At 40.1% G+C, this 19,451-nt stretch overlaps 1 protein-coding gene and 1 non-coding gene across 7 annotated transcripts in view; both read left to right on the top strand.

The window, feature by feature from the left end:
* The window catches only part of DDHD1 (DDHD domain containing 1), a 103,100-nt gene that overhangs the window by 22,281 nt on the left and 61,368 nt on the right, over positions 1-19,451 (top strand). The gene's annotated exons all lie outside the window — the stretch shown is intronic.
* On the top strand, positions 9,328-9,459 carry LOC112063491 (small Cajal body-specific RNA 20). Its single transcript, XR_002891002.1, has one exon. It is a non-coding gene; the product is annotated as a small Cajal body-specific RNA 20 (non-coding RNA).

Raw genomic sequence — 19,451 nt, 5'->3', positions numbered from 1 at the left:
GGACACACAGGCTCAGTGGCCATGGCTCATGGGCCCAGCTGCTCCGCGGCATGTGGGATCTTCCCGGACCGGGGCACGAACCTGCATCCCCTGCATCGGCAGGCGGACCCTCAACCACTGCGCCACCAGGGAAGCCCTACCATACTGTTTTGATTCGGTGCATATATATTTACAATTGCTAAATCTTCTTGTTGGCTTGATCCTTTGATCATTATGTAATGTCCTTCTTTGTCTCTTGTAAAAGTCTTTGTTTTAAAGTCTATTTTTTCTGGTGTAAGTATTGCTATCCCAGCTTTCTTTTGATTTCTATTTGCATGGAATACCTTTCTTCATCCCCTCACTTTCAGTCTGTGTGTGTTTTTAGATCTGAAGCAAGTCACTTATAGGTAACATATATATGGGTCTTGTTTTTTTAATCCATTCAGCCACTTTATGTCTTTTGATTGGAACATCTAGTTCATTTAGATTTAAAATAATTATTAAAGGTATGTACTTACTGCCGTTTTGTTAATTGTTTGGGGGCTGTTTTTGTAGTTCTTTTTTTTTTTGGTCCTTCTTTTGTTCTCTTGTGATTCAATGACTATCTTTAACGTTATGTTTGTATTTCTTTCCCTTTTTTTGTATGTGTATGTATTATAGATTTTTGGTTTGTGATTACCATGAGGTTTATATATAGCCATATATACAGAGTGTGTGTGTGTGTGTGTGTGTGTGTGTGTGTGATTATTTTAAGTTGCTGATCTCTCGATTTCAAATGCATTTTAACAACCCTCCATTTTTACTCCGCTCCCCTCACAGTTACTGTTTTTGACCTATTTTCATCTATTTGTTTTGTGTACCCCTTAACTGCTAATTGTGAGTATAGGTGTTTTACTACCTTTGTCTTTTAATCTTCCTGCTAACTTTGAATTTGATTGGTTTACTAACTTTATATTTGCCTTTATAGATGAGCTTTTTCCATTCATAATTTTCATGTTTCTATTTGTGGCCTTTTCTTGTTCAGTTAGAGAAGTCCCTTTAACATTTCTTGTAAAGCTTGTTTGGTTGTGCTGAACTCTTTTAGCTTTTGCTTGTCTATTATATTTTCGATCTCTCCAAATTTGAATGAAAGCCTTGCTGAGTAGAGTATTCTTGGTTGTAGGCTTTTGCTTTTCATAACTCTATGTACTCCCTTCTGGCCTGCAGAATTTCTCCTGGGAAATCAGTTGATGGCCTTATGAGAGTTCCCTTGTACATAACTTATTGCTTTTCTCTTGCTGCTTTTAATATTCTCTCTTTATCTTTAATTTTTGGCATTTTAATTACAGTGTATTTTGGTGTGGTCATCTTTGGTTTGATCCTGTTTGGGACTTTCTGTGTCTCCTTGTCTTGGATCTGTTTGCTTTCCAGGTTAGGAAGGTTTTCAACTATTATGTCTTCAAATATGTTCTCTGCCCCTTTCTCTGTCTCTTCTCCTTCTGGGACTTCTATAATGCAAATGTCAGTACACTTGATGTTGTCCCGCAGGTCTCTTAAACTGTGTTTATTTCTTCTTATTTTTTATTTTTTCTGTTTAGCATCAGTGATTTCCACTACTCTGTCTTCCAGGTGGCTAATCCTTTCCTCTGTGTCATTTAATCTACTGCTGATTCCATCTAGTGTATTTTTCTTTTCAGTTATTGTATTTTTCATCTCTGTTTGGCTCTTCTTTGTATTTTCTAAATCTTTGTTAAAAATTTTTAACTTCTTCCTCTGTTCATCCATTCTTCTTCTGAGTTCTTTGATCATTTTTACAATCATTACCTTGAACTCTTTCTTGGGTAGATTGCCTATCTCTGCTTTACTCAGTTTTTCTTCTCAGGTTTTATCTTGTTCCTTTCTTTGGAACATGATCCTATGTCACCTCACTTTGCTTGATTTCCTTTTTGTGTTTTTATGTATCTGTTAGGTTGGTTATGTTTCCTGACCTTGGAGAAGAGGCCTTTTGTAGGAGACGTCCTTTGTATCTCAGCAGCTTACTCCCTTCTGGTTACCAGAGCTGTATGTTCTAGGGGTGCCCCCTATGTGGGCTGTGTGGGTCCTTTTTGTGTGTGATGGGCTGACTATTGTGGGCAGTCTGATATGCATGGCTGGCCCCTGCCTTGTGCAGAGGCTGCCAGCCGCTGGTTGGTGGGGCCAGGTCACAACACAGCTGGCTGTGGAACAAACCCAGGGGGGCCCTGGGTCCCAGTGTGTGGGAGACTTTGTGTGCACCCTTTACGAGTGAAGTTTCTATTTCCCACAGCTTTCTGGATCTCCTGAAAGTAAGCCTCGCTGTCCTTCAAAGCTAAATGTTCTGGGGGCTTATCTTCCTGGCACTGGATCCCATGCTGGGAAGCCCAATGTGGGGCTCAGACACCTTGCTCCTCGGGGAGAACCTCTGCAGTTTTAGTTGTATGAGCCTTGACTGTACTGCAGCTCTACCCTCCTACCCATCTTGTGGTGGTTCCTATTTTATATCTTTAGTTGTAGAAGGCCTTTTCTAATAGATTCTGGTCCTTCTCATCAGTAGTTTCTCTATTAATAGTTGTGATTTTTGTTTGCCATGAGAGGAGTTGAACTTGGGGTATTCCTACTCCGCAGTCTTGGGAACTACCTTGTTTCATGTATTTTGAAGCTCTGTTATTAGGTGCATACACATTTAGGATTGTTATATCCTTTTGATGGAATAATGCTTTTATCATTTAGAAGCATGTCCTTTTATCTCTGGTTTATTTTTTGTAGTGAAGTCTACTTTGATACTTTGTCTCTCCTAACTTTCTTTTGATTAGTATTTGCATGTTATATCTATTCCTGTCCTTTTACTTTTAAACTTGCAAGTGTCTTAATAAACCTATTGGATGTTGCTTTTTAAAATCCATTCTGACAATCCCTGCCTTTTATTTGATGTTTTAGGCCTTTTGTATTGAATGTGATTAATGCCACGTTTGAGTGTAAATTTACGATCTTCCTAGTTTTCTATTTGTCCCATTTCTCTTTGTTCCTTTTTCTCCTCTTTTGCTGCCTCCTTTTGGATTGAGTTATGATTCTTTTTTATCTTCATTATTAACTTCCAGGGATACCTTTTTCATATTTATTCTGGTTTGTGCTTCCTGAGCTATTTGTGTCCTAATTTCACATATATTAGATCTTATGATACTGCTCCCCAGCTCCTGGATGCTCTATTCTGTTTTTTAATTTTTCCACTGCTCTGTGCGTGTGTGTGTGTGTGTGTGTGTGTGTGTGTGTTTCAGTTTGGGTAACTTCTTTTGATTTACTTTAAGTTAACCGATTCTTTCCTGTGCTGTGTTGAGTCTACTGATGAACCCATCAAAAGTATTCTTTATCTCTCACTGTGTTTTTAAATTTCTAGCATTTTTTATTTTTATAGTTTCCATCTCTGCTGAAATTATCCATTTTATCATGCATGTTTCCCACCTTTTCCACTAGAGCCTTTAGCATATTAATCATAGTTATTTTAAATTCTCTAATATTTCCAACATCTGGGACATCTCTGGTCTAGTTCTGTTGATTGTTTTGTCTGTTGATGGTCTGCTTTTTTCTTTTTTCTTCCTCTTCTTTGTATGTCTCAATTATTTGCTGAAAGCTGGACATTTCATGTTGGACAGTAGAGTATTTATGCCTAGAATTAGGCACACCTGGTCTTTTGTTAGGCCTTTAGTTGGGGAGGTTGATCAATCTAATTGGGGATTGAACTGGGTTTGGATCTTATTACTACAATAGTTACAATTAATGCACTACAGGCATAAAATTGCCTTCTTTACTTTGTGTTTAGATTGGCAGCTCATTTACCAAAGGGTTTTTTTTCCATGCACTTACCCTTCCCCAGCAGTAGATTGAATGTTTGCTGTATTGGTGATAACGGTGGGAGTGGAGAAAGGGACATTCTCTGTTGTTCTGATGCATTTTCATTCTTAGGGGCAATATGTTTGAGTCTTAAGAATGAGGTCTTCGGGCTTCCCTGGTGGCGCAGTGGTTGAGAGTCCACCTGCCGATGCAGGGGATGCGGGTTCGTGCCCTGGTCCAGGAAGATCCCACGTGCTGCGGAGTGGCTGGGCCCGTGAGCCATGGCCGCTGAGCCTGCGCGTCCGGAGCCTGTGCTCCACAATGGGAGAGGCCACAACAGTGAGAGGACCACGTGCCGCAAAAAAAAAAAAAAAAAAAGAGTGAGGTTCTTCTCAGTGGTTTTACCCCTGCCCCAGCTGTAGGATCTAGACCCAGGACAGCATCCTGCCCCTACACCAGGGGTAGTTTGTTTTTGTTTTGTTTGTTTGTTTCTGTTGCCTTTTCCCAACTGATATGAGTCTTCATCTGTACCCTAAACACAACAGAATGTGCTGCCCTTCTAGCAGCAGCTTAACACTTTTGCTCTATAGTTGAGATAGGAAGGCTCCAGTCAAGGCTTCATATCTTTTCCACAGCTACTGGTATCCCTCTCCCCTAGGCTTGTACCATGAAAGGATACTTTTTCAGGTTTCTCACCCTTCCCCCAGTCTTTCTTAATGAGCTCCTGGTGAAATTTTTGGAGAAGGGGGTGCAAAGGGTGCAGTTTCCCTTTGTGTCCCTTCAGATACAATTTCCTTTTGTGTCTTCCAGGGGTTCTGTTTTCTTGATGTAACCCACACTTGAACTTTTGCAATTTGTTAAAAATTTTAGCTGAAATTTTTTTATTGGCTTATATGGCATCTGGTGTCTACCCTCAGTTAAGTAAGTGCTCACATTTTGTTGGCAACTGGTGTCTACCCTCAGTAAGTAAGTGCTCACATTTTGTTTCTCCCTATTTTTCCTTAGATATTGTATTAGTTAGTTGCCCTGTGTCCTTAGGTCTCTGAAGGGTGTAAGAAGACATAATTTTACAAATTAAATGTGTGTTTTTTTTGTTTTCAGGGTAGGAGCAACAGTCAGCTTTCTACATCCTAAGCAAAGGCTGAAATTCAGTTGTACTTCTTTGTATATGTGGTTGCTCTAGGATTTTCACTAAACATCTTTATTTGTCACAGTCTAACTTCAAAAGTTATATTTCATTTCATGTAGAGTAGAAGAAAAACCATACTATTGTACTTCCACTTATTCCCTTACAGCCTTTTTGCTATTGTTTTATACATTTTACTGCTACATATGTTATAAACAAAATATTTTTGCTTTAAGCAATTTTTAAAAGAGATTTCTTTGGGCTTCCCTGGTGGCGCAGTGGTTGAGAGTCCGCCTGCCGATGCAGGGGACGCGGGTTCATGCCCCGGTCCGGGAAGATCCCACATGCCGCGGAGCAGCTGGGCCCGTGAGCCATGGCCACTGAGCTTGCGCGTCCCGCAACGGGAGAGGCCACAACAGTGAGAGGCCTGCATACCACAAAAAAAAAAAAAAAAAAAAAAAAAAGAGAGATTTCTTTAAACGAAAGGAAAAATCTTATATTTACTAAAACTTATCGTTTCTATTATTTTTCATTCCTTTATGTAGCTTCAAATTTTCATCTAGTTCTTCTGCTTAAAGAATTTTTGTTTTGTTTCTCATACTGTGAATCTGCTGGTGATAAATTCTTTTAGCTTTTATCTAAAGAGTCTTTATTTCTCCCTCATTTTTGAAAGATAATTTTGCTGGATATAGAATCCTAGGTTGACATTTTTCCTTCAGAACTTTAAACTGTCGTTCACTTGAAAGATAGTCACTCCACTATCTTTCACTTGTGTAGTATTTGAGGAGAAGTATGCTGCTCTTTTATCTTTCTTCTAGATGTCATTTTCTTTTTCTGACAGCCCCCTGCTCCACCCTTTCCCACTTTATTGATGATTTTCTGCAGTTTGATCATGATGTGTCTTGGTGTGGTTTTTTTTTTTTTTTTTTCCTGCATTGGGTCTTTGTTGCTGCGCACAGGCTTTCCCTAGGTGTGGCAAGCGGAGCCTGTGCTCCACAATGGGAGAGGCCACAACAGTGAGAGGACCACGTGCCGCAAAAAAAAAAAAAAAAAAAGAGTGAGTTCTTCTCAGTGGTTTTACCCCTGCCCCAGCTGTAGGATCTAGACCCAGGACAGCATCCTGCCCCTACACCAGGGGTAGTTTGTTTTTGTTTTGTTTGTTTGTTTCTGTTGCCTTTTCCCAACTGATATGAGTCTTCATCTGTACCCTAAACACAACAGAATGTGCTGCCCTTCTAGCAGCAGCTTAACACTTTTGCTCTATAGTTGAGATAGGAAGGCTCCAGTCAAGGCTTCATATCTTTTCCACAGCTACTGGTATCCCTCTCCCCTAGGCTTGTACCATGAAAGGATACTTTTTCAGGTTTCTCACCCTTCCCCCAGTCTTTCTTAATGAGCTCCTGGTGAAATTTTTGGAGAAGGGGGTGCAAAGGGTGCAGTTTCCCTTTGTGTCCCTTCAGATACAATTTCCTTTTGTGTCTTCCAGGGGTTCTGTTTTCTTGATGTAACCCACACTTGAACTTTTGCAATTTGTTAAAAATTTTAGCTGAAATTTTTTTATTGGCTTATATGGCATCTGGTGTCTACCCTCAGTTAAGTAAGTGCTCACATTTTGTTGGCAACTGGTGTCTACCCTCAGTAAGTAAGTGCTCACATTTTGTTTCTCCCTATTTTTCCTTAGATATTGTATTAGTTAGTTGCCCTGTGTCCTTAGGTCTCTGAAGGGTGTAAGAAGACATAATTTTACAAATTAAATGTGTGTTTTTTTTGTTTTCAGGGTAGGAGCAACAGTCAGCTTTCTACATCCTAAGCAAAGGCTGAAATTCAGTTGTACTTCTTTGTATATGTGGTTGCTCTAGGATTTTCACTAAACATCTTTATTTGTCACAGTCTAACTTCAAAAGTTATATTTCATTTCATGTAGAGTAGAAGAAAAACCATACTATTGTACTTCCACTTATTCCCTTACAGCCTTTTTGCTATTGTTTTATACATTTTACTGCTACATATGTTATAAACAAAATATTTTTGCTTTAAGCAATTTTTAAAAGAGATTTCTTTGGGCTTCCCTGGTGGCGCAGTGGTTGAGAGTCCGCCTGCCGATGCAGGGGACGCGGGTTCATGCCCCGGTCCGGGAAGATCCCACATGCCGCGGAGCAGCTGGGCCCGTGAGCCATGGCCACTGAGCTTGCGCGTCCCGCAACGGGAGAGGCCACAACAGTGAGAGGCCTGCATACCACAAAAAAAAAAAAAAAAAAAAAAAAAAGAGAGATTTCTTTAAACGAAAGGAAAAATCTTATATTTACTAAAACTTATCGTTTCTATTATTTTTCATTCCTTTATGTAGCTTCAAATTTTCATCTAGTTCTTCTGCTTAAAGAATTTTTGTTTTGTTTCTCATACTGTGAATCTGCTGGTGATAAATTCTTTTAGCTTTTATCTAAAGAGTCTTTATTTCTCCCTCATTTTTGAAAGATAATTTTGCTGGATATAGAATCCTAGGTTGACATTTTTCCTTCAGAACTTTAAACTGTCGTTCACTTGAAAGATAGTCACTCCACTATCTTTCACTTGTGTAGTATTTGAGGAGAAGTATGCTGCTCTTTTATCTTTCTTCTAGATGTCATTTTCTTTTTCTGACAGCCCCCTGCTCCACCCTTTCCCACTTTATTGATGATTTTCTGCAGTTTGATCATGATGTGTCTTGGTGTGGTTTTTTTTTTTTTTTTTCCTGCATTGGGTCTTTGTTGCTGCGCACAGGCTTTCCCTAGGTGTGGCAAGCAGGGTCTACTCTTTATTGTGGTGCACGGGCTTCTCATTGTGGTGGCTTCTCTTGTTGTGGAGCACAGGCTCTAGGCGCGTGGGCTTCAATAGTTTTGGCGCGCGGCCTCAGTAGTTGTGGCGCGCAGGCTCAGTTGTTGTGGTGCACAGGCTTAGTTGCTCTGCGGCATGTGGGATCTTCCTGGACCACGGCTCAAACCTGTGTCCCCTGCATTGGCAGGTGGATTCTTAACTACTGCACAGGAAGTCTGGTATATTTTTCATTTCTGATGTATTTTCTATGTCTAGAAGTTGTTTTAGGTATTTTTTTGTCTTCCATTTTCTTCCTCATTAGGTTTGTTTTCCTCTGCCTTCTGGAATCTAGGGAGTGTGTGACTGTTTTAACATCTTTGTCTGATAACTTTACCATCTGTGCTGTTTCTGAATCTGTTGCTGTTGATTGACTTTTCTCCCTGCCTAAGGGTTGTATTTTCCTGCTGCTTTGAATACCTGTTCTTTCTTTTCTTCTCTTCTCCTCCCCTCCCCTCCCCTCTCCTTCTCTTCTCTTCCCTCATTTCCCTTCTCTTCTCTTTTCTTTCTTCCTTCCTTTCTTTCTCTCTCTTTCTTTCTTTCATGCCAGATGTTATAAATTTTATATTGTGTGCTGGATTTTGTAGGATTCCTTTAACATTGTTGGACTTTGTTTTAGTGCACATTTGTCACTTCAGATTAGTTTGATCCTATCAAGGCTTTCTTTTGAGCTTTATTAGAGTGGTGAGAGCAGCCTTTAGTTTGGGGATAATTTATCCCTGCTACTGAAGCAGTACCTTTCTGAGAACATTACTCATTTCCCCATGGAATAGGTCTTTTTTGCTCTGATTGATTAGAACTTGAACTGTTCCTAGCTCTATCTGAGCTCTGGATATTGTTCCACCTACCCCTCTCCAGTGGTCCTTTTCCCTGACCTCAGGTAGTTTCCTCCCATGCGTGCATAGGTGAGTATTTGACCAAAGACTCAAGGGAACTCCTCTAGAGAATTCCAGCACTTTCTTTCTGGATAGCCCTCCACTTTCCAATATTTTGCCTCACACATTCTAGCTATCTTGACCTCCCTGAACTGTGAGCTGTTTCACTACTGAGCAAGACCGCTAGACTCTGTGGGTTACCTCTTCCTGTTCTGTAGCCTGGAAACTCCAGGCACAAAGCTTGGGCAGTTGTAGGAGTTCTCTCATGATCACTGTCCTCCCCTGCCTGTTGTACAATATCTGAAAACTCATTGTTCCGTGTGTTCTGTCTGATTTTCTAGTTAAGGTAGGATAGTAAATCCAGTATATGTTGCTGGAAGTAGTAGTCTGCTTCATGGCTAGAAGTAGAAGTCTGTCCTTCCAATTTAGCAAACTGATTTAGTCTCTCACTTCTTGATCTTTATTTCTCTCTTTATTAGGCACAACCTACTACTCTCATATCCTGCATGCCTTCCTTCTCAGGAATGTTGGAATAGACAAAGATAATACCTTTAGTAAGCTAATATGGATCAAGTGGCTGTTTGCCACACAGACTAGAATTGAGATGTCTTCTGCAGCTGTTTTTATGGGCTGTAGAATAGAAGTGATTTGTACATCAGAACTCTTTGCTAGGTCCTCTCTCCCATAGAGCTGTAGGAGGTCCCTTTTCTCCTCAGCCAGGACTGGAGGCCAAGATCACCCCTTGAGGGTCATTGGCAGGGCTGCCACTAGCGGGACAGCCTTGTTTTCCTACCTCAGACACCTGTAGTTGCTGGGAGCCCCAGCTTGGTCTGTACCAAGCGTGCTGGCCTCACAGACATACTAGGGCCTGCTTTCCTTGGATTTGCTCTTGTGAGCCCCAAAAGTAGCTTGGCCCCTGCCTGCCCCACAGTCAGGTATGTTTGTATGCCTAACCACATGGTCAACCACGTGGATGCCTGCGAGTGAGGGGGGGACCCCACCTCTCCTGCCTCCTCCTAAACAACCGCTCTGGCCCCAGAAGATGTCACCAGGAAGGGGGTGTCCAGAATGGGGACTTCTGTTGTGGAAGGGACATCTGAGGCCACCTGACTCAGGGGAAGCTCACCACGCTTACCTGCCGGGATTAACCTGGGTGCCAGCCAGGCCACTCTATCCACCTGCTCACAGCCGTGTCTCCTGCACAGAGTCCCGTACAGGATGGCGAGGCGGGGGGTGGTGAGGAAGAGCCGAGAGTGGGTGCTGGAGAAGAAGGAGCGCCGCCGGTGGCAGGGCAAGGAGGTCCGACTTGACACTCAGTACACCAGCCTCAAGCGCAAGCTCCGCTTCTGAGCAGGCGGCCACGTCCAGTGGGACAGCTCGGGGACCACACAGTTGTGAGCTGTGCCATCCAGCCCAGGCACTTGCTTCTGGAGGGTTTTCTATATTGAAGTGCCTACTTTATCAGCTGACAAAAATAGTGTTTTAGAAAAGTTCTAAAAAGGTTTAGAGTTCTAAAAGTATTTTCTTCACTATAAAATGTTCTGAGAGCATCTTACTTTGTTCTAAAAGCAATAAACCACTTTCTGTGGAAAAAAAAAAAAAGAACTCTTTGCTGTTGCCTCTTTTTACTGGCATACCACCTGTAGCCTAACAAACCAGTTGCTGCATTTAATTTCTCATGCTTCCTAGTCTCCACCTTTCTTTTACCATCTTATTTCTTCTAACTCAATGTAAAAATAGACTCTTGAGGATCTGTTTTCACGTTCAAAGGACGCACCTTTTATTGATATCACCAGGAAGTTAATTGGAGCACTGGATTAAGCTGCCAGTCGTGTGTGTCTGTGATCTCATCTGCAAGTCTTAGCTTATACTTTGTTTTTGGTTTTCTTTTATATATATATATATATATATATATATATATATATATATATATAAAAGAAAACCAAAAACAAAGTATAAGCTAAGACTTGCAGAATTTATTTATTTATTTATTTTTTGGCTGTGTTGGGTCTTCATTGCTGCAGGCTTTCTCTAGTTGCAGCGAGCAGGGGCTACTCTTCTTTGCAGTGTGCGGGCTTCTCACTGCGGTGGCTTCTCTTGTTGTGGAGCATGGGCTCTAGGCGCACGGGCTTCAGTAGTTGTGGCAGCGGGCTCAGTAGTTGCTGCCCACGGGCTTTGTTGCTCTGCGGCATGTGAGATTTTCCCAGACCAGGGCTCGAACCCGTGTCCCCTGCATTGGAAGGCGGATTCTTAACCACTGTGCCACCGGGGAAGTCCCTAGTTTTTGGTTTTGTGAGCCTGCTTTTCTGGTTGTCATAGTGTGAGGTTTTCATTTTGGAAGAGATGATGGGGGAAAAGGAGGCTAGGTAAATCAAATGGCTGAGGATTCTAGAAAGCTAGTCTTGATATAGTCAGATTTAACTGCTGCGTGTGGTTTTAGATATTGTGTGTATACAATAATGCCATAATTTGGAATGGGATTTTATAGTTTACAGAATGCTTTCATATAGGTTATTTTATTAATCAGTATTATAACTCTGCAATGAGATAGAATATCCTCATGTTACAGATAATAAACAGGCTCAGAGAAGTTAAGGATGGAACTGGAATTAGAGCCCAGGCCTTCTGAGTCCTTAATCAGTTCCTTTCTGCTGTGTCACAGCATCCATGATGTCACAGCTTATGCCATGTGAAGTCAGATGTGAAGATTATATGCCAACAATACCTAATATCCTGGAGTATTTTGTAACCTATGTAAGAGTAATTTGCCCATTTTTACTGCTACTTACTTATTCCTTCTATTTGATGATTTTCTGAATATGTTCCTCATATAAGTTCCTTATGACTTTAGTCTTAGGAATTTCTCAAATGTTTTCCTCAGCTTTAGTTTTTCTTTTGATTTTGACCCAATATAGAGCTTAAATTCTGATGATCACGTTTCACTTGTGGCTAGTTAACCTGCCTGAAGAGAAACTGTTTTGACAGTCTGACATTTGTTTGCCAGCTTCCTAAATTTTGTGCTACTCTTTTTTTCCCGTTGTGGGGTGCAGGCTCAGCGGCCATGGCTCACGGGCCCAGCCGCTCTGCGGCATGTGGGATCCTCCCAGACCGGGGCACGAACCCGCATCCCCTGCATCGGCAGGTGGACTCCCAACCACTGCGCCACCAGCGAAGCCCTGTGCTACTCTTTTATAATATGAATTGTTTTCTTTCAGTACTTTTTTTTTTTAAATCAGCAGGTCATATTTTATTTCATTCCACATTACTCATCTAATGTCTACTAGATAAAAGAAGGGAGTGATCACCTCTACCTCAAGTTTATAAAAAGCTTTCCAGAGAAATGTATGCTTGATTTGGATCTTAAAGAAGGGTGTTATTGGCAGAGGAAATAGCATGCTTAAAGGCCTGGAGTTATGAAGGAAGATAATGTGTGCAGAGGACGCAGGCTCTCTTTGGCAGGAGCATTGGAAATAAGGTAGAAAAGAGTGGAAGAGGGAAACTGGGTAGATAGACAGAGACTAGATCAGGACAGGCCCTTTCATACTGAAAATTTTATTCTATGAAAATGAAACATTGGAAGGTATAAAATGGAGAAATTACTTGATCAGTTTTGCATTTTAAAATTATCATTTTGACAGCCCTGTGGAAGATAAGTGGAGAGCCAGGTGGGGGGAAGGGATAAATTAGGAATTGGGGAGTAACAGACACACTACTACATATAAAAGAGATAAACAAGGACCTACTGTGTATAGCACAGGGAACTATACTCAATATTATGTAATAACCTATATGGTAAAAGAATCTGAAAATGAATATATGTATGTGTAAATCACTTTGCTATACACCTGAAACTAACACAACATTTTAAGTCAACTATACTTCAATAAAAGATAATTAGTTTAAAAATATGAAAAAAAATAAGTGGAGAGCCAGAAAAGTGATATATCATAATCAGGGAGACTAGTTAAGGAATTACTGCAGTACTGCAAGTGAGAAACAGTGAGGGTCTAGGGCAACCATCCCCAACCTTTTTGGCACCGGACAGGTTTCGTGGAAGTGTGGGGAGGGAGTGGTTTAGGCGGTGATGTGAGCGATGGGGAGCGGCAGATGAAGCTGCGCTCACTTCCCTGCTGCTCACCTCCTGCTGTGCGGCCGGGTTCCTAACAGACTGGTCCGCGGACTAGTTAAGGAGTTACTGCAGTACTGCAAGTGAGAAACGGTGAGGGTCTAGGGCAACCATCCCCAACCTTTTTGGCACCGGACAGTTTCGTGGAAGGGTGGGGAGGGAGTGGTTTAGGCGGTGATGTGAGCGATGGGGAGCGGCAGATGAAGCTGCGCTCACTTCCCTGCTGCTCACCTCCTGCTGTGCGGCCGGGTTCCTAACAGACTGGTCCGCGGCCTGGGGGTTGGGGACCCCTCGTCTTAGGGCATCACTCTTTGAATGGTTACTGAAGGGGTGGAGGAAGATATTAAGAAAGTAGAATGTACACTATCAGTGCAATATGAGTAAAAGGAAGGGTGGTCCAGTTATTGCTGATGTTTTTAACTTGGGTGGGTTGTGGAAGAAGAACAGGCTTCCCACCCAGGTCCATCTTGGGGTGCAGAGGGAAGTTAAATAACAGTTTATTTTGACATTGCATTTAAGGTGCCTGTTGTACACCCAGGTAGAAACATTCACTAGGCATTTGGATAAATAGGTCTGGAGCTCAGAAGAAAACAGTGCTGCAATTAAAGATGCAAAAATCCTCATAATTTAAACCGGTGGTCTCTAAAATGGGGTATGCAAACTCTATATTAGGAGTGTTACAACAAAAATGTTTGAATACATATTTACTTTCTGTTTCATCTTTTCAAGTTTTCTATTTTTGTATGTTTTATAATGTATAAAACATTTTAGAACAGTAATGCATTTGCATGATTTATAAATAAGTACATATGTATGAGAATATGCTTAAAATATTTTTGGAGATATTAATTTAAACTGGTTGGAACTAGTGATCAGTCTGAACATTTTGCTTTACAATAATAACCTGGAGGACTTTTTAAAAAATACATATTTCTATGTATCTCCTTATCTCCAGAGACTGATTTATTAATTGTGTAGCAGGAAATATGAAAAGTTTATCTTTTAATTTAATTCCACAGGTAATTCTGATAATTGGCCAAGTTTGAGAATCACACATTAAAACTGGAAAATATGTAGCATATAGAAAGAGAAGATAAGGAAAATATAGACAGGTTTGAATGACACTTTGCTGATTCTAAAAGCTCCAACTATGTTAATTCTTATTCTTTTGATTTTAATAATCTGATAGAATGGCCATAGTCAGTATTAAATTGATTATCTCCAATAAGCTAAAATTAACATTAAAAATTCAAAAGTCTGTTTTAATGTTATATATTCCATTTTTGGCACAGGTTTCTCTCCCGTATCTATGCAAATTATATCAAACATTCAAGTACCTAGAGAGAATATGTTCCTTAAGCGTGTAAAATTCTGCATTACTTAGATCTTAGATCCTTCAAAATATTAACCATGGAAGGCTAAGGGCAAAAGGGTATATGAATTAAAGCCTATTCTCCATTTTGAAATGGAGAGATTGCTAACAACTTCTAAAAACTGCCTTCTGTGAATGAAAGTATGAGAAAAGGATGAAAATGTAATGTGAATTCCTGGAAGGATCATGTAGTAAAAACTTTTGAGGACTGTTATGGGCTGAATTGTGTCCCCCCACAAACTTATATGTTAAAGTCCTCACTGCCACCACCGCAGAATGTGATCGTATTTCTAGGTAGGACCTTTAAAGAGATGATTAAGTTAAATGAGGCCATTAGGGTTGGCCCCAATCTAATCTGACTGGTGTCCACATAAAAGGAGGAAATTTGGACACACAAAGAGACACCAGGGATACACATGCACAGAGTAAAGACCATGTGAGGCCATAGTAAGAAGGTGGCCAAGGCAAGCCAAGGAGAGAGGCTTCAGAAGAAACAAAACCTGCTGACATTTTGATCTTGGGCTTCTACCCTCCAGAACTGCAAGAAAATAAGTTTCTTTTATTTTAACTACCAAGAATGTGGTATTTTGTGGGACTTCCCTGGTGGCGCAGTAGTTAAGAATCTGCCTGCCAATGCAGGTGACACGGGTTCTATCGCTGGTCCAGGAAGATCCCACATGCTGTGGAGCAACTAAGCCCGTGCGCCACAACTACTGAGCCTGCGCTCTAGGGCCCGTGAACCACAGATTCTGAGCCCACGTGCCACAATTACTGAAGCCTGCATGCCTAGAGCCCTGCTCCGCAGCAGGAGAAGCCTCTGCAATGAGAAGCCTGTGCACCACAACGAAGAGTAGCTCCCACTCACTGCAACTAGAGAAAGCCCACGCGCAGCAATGAAGAGCCAGTGCAGCCAAAAATAAATAAATAAACAAATAAATAAAATAACATGTATTTTTAAAAAGCCAATGTATTTCCCAAAGGCAGTAATAAATACTATCTTTAAAAAATAAATAAACAAATAAATAAAATAACATTTTTAAAAAGCCAATGTATTTCCCAAAGGCAGTAATAAATACTATCTTTAAAAATAATAATAATGTGGTATTTTGTTGCGGTAGCTCTAGCAGACTAATAGAAGGACAGTAAACCACTTATTCAACTTTACAGTTACACTAATGAAGAAGTAAGAAATATATGCAGTTTTATGGTCTTGTTTCTTGAATCAAAAGAAGCAAAAAGTATTTAAGGTATAATTATATTGCCCAGAGTTTCTTACCCCTATGAAATTGATTTAAACTTGGTGAGTCATAAATCTTAACAGTAGCTCTTGCCTAAACATAATTTAGTATTTTAGTGTAATTGTTACTTTCAGATGGGATCCCCGGTATGTTTTGAGGTATAGGTATTTCTTTCATAAGATAGAATTTTTTATGATTGCTAGCAACTAATTAAATTTTGCAATTATAACATTTGTAACTAAGCTAAATGATGATTAGGATAATGACTGTTTAGTTACCTTTGTCCTACAGTATTCCTCCAGGTTATAGTTCCTGTCTAGTGAATGAGCAAGTCTTCAGGTATTAGAATGGAAGGTAGCATTTTGTTATCTAGTTCCTAATTTACTACCTTTCATTCCATTTACCAATTAAACATTATTATTTTCATGCATAATGTTTTTCTTATCACCCACATTTTGAGAAAGTCAGTTTGTTACTTTTAATATTGATTTTTATTATGAATTATCTCAAGTATATACAAAAGTCTAGATTATATAACCACCAGTCAGTACTCCCCCTTGCTTAGCTTTTTAAGCATTACAGATATAATCAAAATCTCTGCAACTTCTCCCATTCCCTTTTCTTCAGTCCAAAAGTAATCACTCTCTTAGATTTGCTGTTTATTCCTATATATTTTTTAGATTATTAGATTAGTTTTCACATCGACATTTTTTGGTCTGTTTTAATAACTTTATAGTGCCATTCTGTTGCCATTCTGTGCCTTCTGCAATTTGCTTTCTGGTTCAGTTTAGGATTTTGAGATTTATCCATGCTGACACATGTAACTCCAGCTACTTGTTTTCTCTGTATATAATAATATTCCACTGCATGAATTTACCACAGTTTGTTTTCCTCTTTGGACACTTAGGATGTTTGCAGTCTTTTGCTATTATAAACAGTGCTGTAATAAAAAATTTTCTATACATCTCCATGTACAAATGTGCCAGAATTGCTGTAGAGTATATACCTAGGAATGGAACTGTTTCTCTGATTACCAGTGAATCTGAGCATATTTCATGTTGTAGTTTTATTGACTATTTGGATTTCCTGTTCTGTGAAAATCTTGTTATATCAGAGGCCAGTCAGGAGACAGAAACCACACAGTAATTTCAACAGAGAAAGTGTAACATGAAGAATTATTAACAGAGGAATGAAGTCACAGGACAAGGAGAACTCTATGAAACATACAGAAATAGCAGATGCAGGTAGCAGCCACCATCCCTAGGACTGAGATAGAGCACTCAAGGAAGAGGCTATTTCCTCTCAGTACTGAGATTCTGACCCAGAGAGTGTGACAGTAGTCACTGAGGTGCTACCCCTCTGCGACTGCTGGAAATCTGCCCTCTGGAGTGCTGGGGGGAAGACTTCCACAGGAACTCACCACAGGCTGCCTGAGGGGGTGTGGAAAAGAAGTATTTCAAGGGGAGGTGCCTGGCAGGTGACATTCCACAGTGAAACTGCCTGCAGGGTTGTGGTCCTGGGCAAAGCTGCCCATGGGAGGGTGCCATTGCTGTTAGCACCTGGGCACTAAAAAATAAAATTCACACCCTGCAAGAATTCAATAAGGTGAGCACACTGGAACCAGAGAGAGAAACCCTTTCCTTCCTCTCCCATTGTAAAGGACAGTTTGGTAGAAGTAATTCAGCAAAATGTTAGCCACATAATGGTTTAAGTGGGCCTCTGTGGGGCTGATCTAGAACCCTAGCCACCATTTATAGCATTAATTCTATGAGAAGTATATTCAGAGTAGATAGTAAATACTAGGTATTAAGTATTTTTCTTAATCTTCCACCTCTTTTCTATCCTCCTTGTCTCTCATATCTCCTTCCCCTTTTCTTATATCTTCTAATTTTCTTATATCTCATTCTTTCTTATTTCTTCTTCCTCTGAATAGCAATACTCCACCATTCCTATTTTCTGTTACTCTGTGACTTTCTTCATCTTTTAAGCCCTCTGTGGTCAGATGTGCTCTGTAAGTTTCTAGAGCAGTGAATTATAGGCATGCTTTGTACCTGAGTGTAAAGCTGTAAGGGCATAATGAAGCTGGAGGGAAAGTGTCAAGACTTTCTCTCTATACATATCATACATTGCAAAGTACAATATGGTTGAAATAGTTCTTGAAAACAGTCCTTTAGAAATCTTACAATAGTTCCCTCTGCCTTCTGGTATAAGTCTAGCTTTTTAATACATAAAATCCTTTTTTTTTTTTTTAACTATGTATGTATGTATGTATTTATTTTTGGCTGTGCCAGGTCTTAGTTGCAGCATGCGGGATCTTTGTTGCGGCATGCAGGATCTTTTTTAGTTGTGGCATGCGAGATCTTTAGTGCAGCATGTGAACTCTTAGTTGCAGCATGTGGAATCTGGTTCCCCAACCAGGGATCGAACCTGGGCTCCCAGCATTGGGAGCATGGAGTCTTAGTCACTGGACCACGAGGGAAGTCCCAATACATAAAATCCTTTTTCCCAGAATTCTCCTACCCACACATAAGAGATCCACTCAGGCTTTTGCTTAAATGAAGGAAGTGTTCATGTGGAAAGTGGACCTTGTAATTGTTTTCTAGTCAAGGAGAACCCACATTTTTCTTTTGATTCCAGTAAAGGCCCACCTTTTATCATGATTTGCCTAAGAGTTATAATTAGGGTAATAACTTGGTTGTTTTCTTCCAGGCAGTTGGTAATGATAAGTACTAGTCTTTATATTAAGTTTAAATTGACTTTCAATGAGTATTTTATAAATGAAACGTAATTCTTTGTTAATCTAGTTCCAGCATATTAATTTAATCCATTAGCCCTTTGAAAAATTTGTCTCTGGTCCCTGTCTACATACTCTGTTGTATAACAGATGTATCCAGATCTTTCCATTCCATAAAAGTGAGGTGACATTTCAAATATATATCTCTGCAAGTCCCTATCAGCATGAGATTCTGTTGCGTATGATTTTTAAAAGCCAGAATAACAGTGGCTTTAAACACAAAAGGGCCTATTTCTCTGTACCTAAAGGAAATATGGATGTCTAGAGTTCAGGGCTATGTGACAGCCCCACTGTAATCAGGGACAGAGGCTCCTTCTGTTATTCAGCGTTCCATTCTTTGTAAGTGACTTGATCTAAGAGAGTTTCAGGAGCTCAAGACATAGGTAGCAGAAAAGAAAGAGGGGAAGGTTAAAGAGCTGTACCACCAGTAATTTCTGCTGTGTCCTATTACCCAGATTCAATCACATGACCAAACCTAGCTGCCCAACGAGACCAGAAATAGTCTTTTTACTGAACATATTACTGCCCTGAATAAATTGGTATTCTGCTATAAGGAATAGGAGGAGGATAGATATAGGACGGGCATCTAGCAGTTTCTTCCAAAATATGTGATCTTTATTTTTGCTGAATGTATTAGGATTCTCCTGAGAATAACAGAGATTATAAGGAATTGGTTCTTGCAGGTTTGGAGGTTGGCAAGTCCAAAATTTACAGAGATGTCCCAGTTCAAATCCAAAGGCCAGCTGGCTACTCTTAGAGCTAGGAAGAGCCAGTGTCCCTGTTCAAATCACCAAGAAAGAAGAGCTTAATATTCCAGTTTGAAGGCTGTTGACAGAATTCCTTCTTATCTGAGGGAGGGTTAGCCTTTTCTTCTATTCAGGCCTTCAACTGATTGGATGAGGCCCACCCACATTATGGAGGGCAGTCTCCTTTCCTCAGTCTATGGATTTAAATCTTAATCTCATCCAAAAACACCTACACATTGACATGTACACACTGCTATATTTAAAATAAATAACAAGGACCTACTACTGTATAGCACAGGGAACTGTGCTGAATATTCTGTAATAACCTAAATGGGAAAAGAATTTGAAAAAAGAATAGATACATGTATATGTATAACTGAATCACTTTGCTCTACACTTGAAACTAACACAACAGTGCTAAACAAATGTACTCCAGTATAAAATAAAAATAAATAAATAAATAGAAACAAAAACACTCTCACAGAAACACCCAGAATGTTTGACCAAATATCTTGGTACC

The sequence above is a fragment of the Physeter macrocephalus genome, chromosome 11 (assembly GCF_002837175.3).
Source record: "Physeter macrocephalus isolate SW-GA chromosome 11, ASM283717v5, whole genome shotgun sequence".
Taxonomy (NCBI): Eukaryota; Metazoa; Chordata; class Mammalia; order Artiodactyla; family Physeteridae; genus Physeter; species Physeter macrocephalus.
Note: the sequence above shows the minus strand (reverse complement) of the source record. Positions and strands in the feature narration are given on the sequence as shown.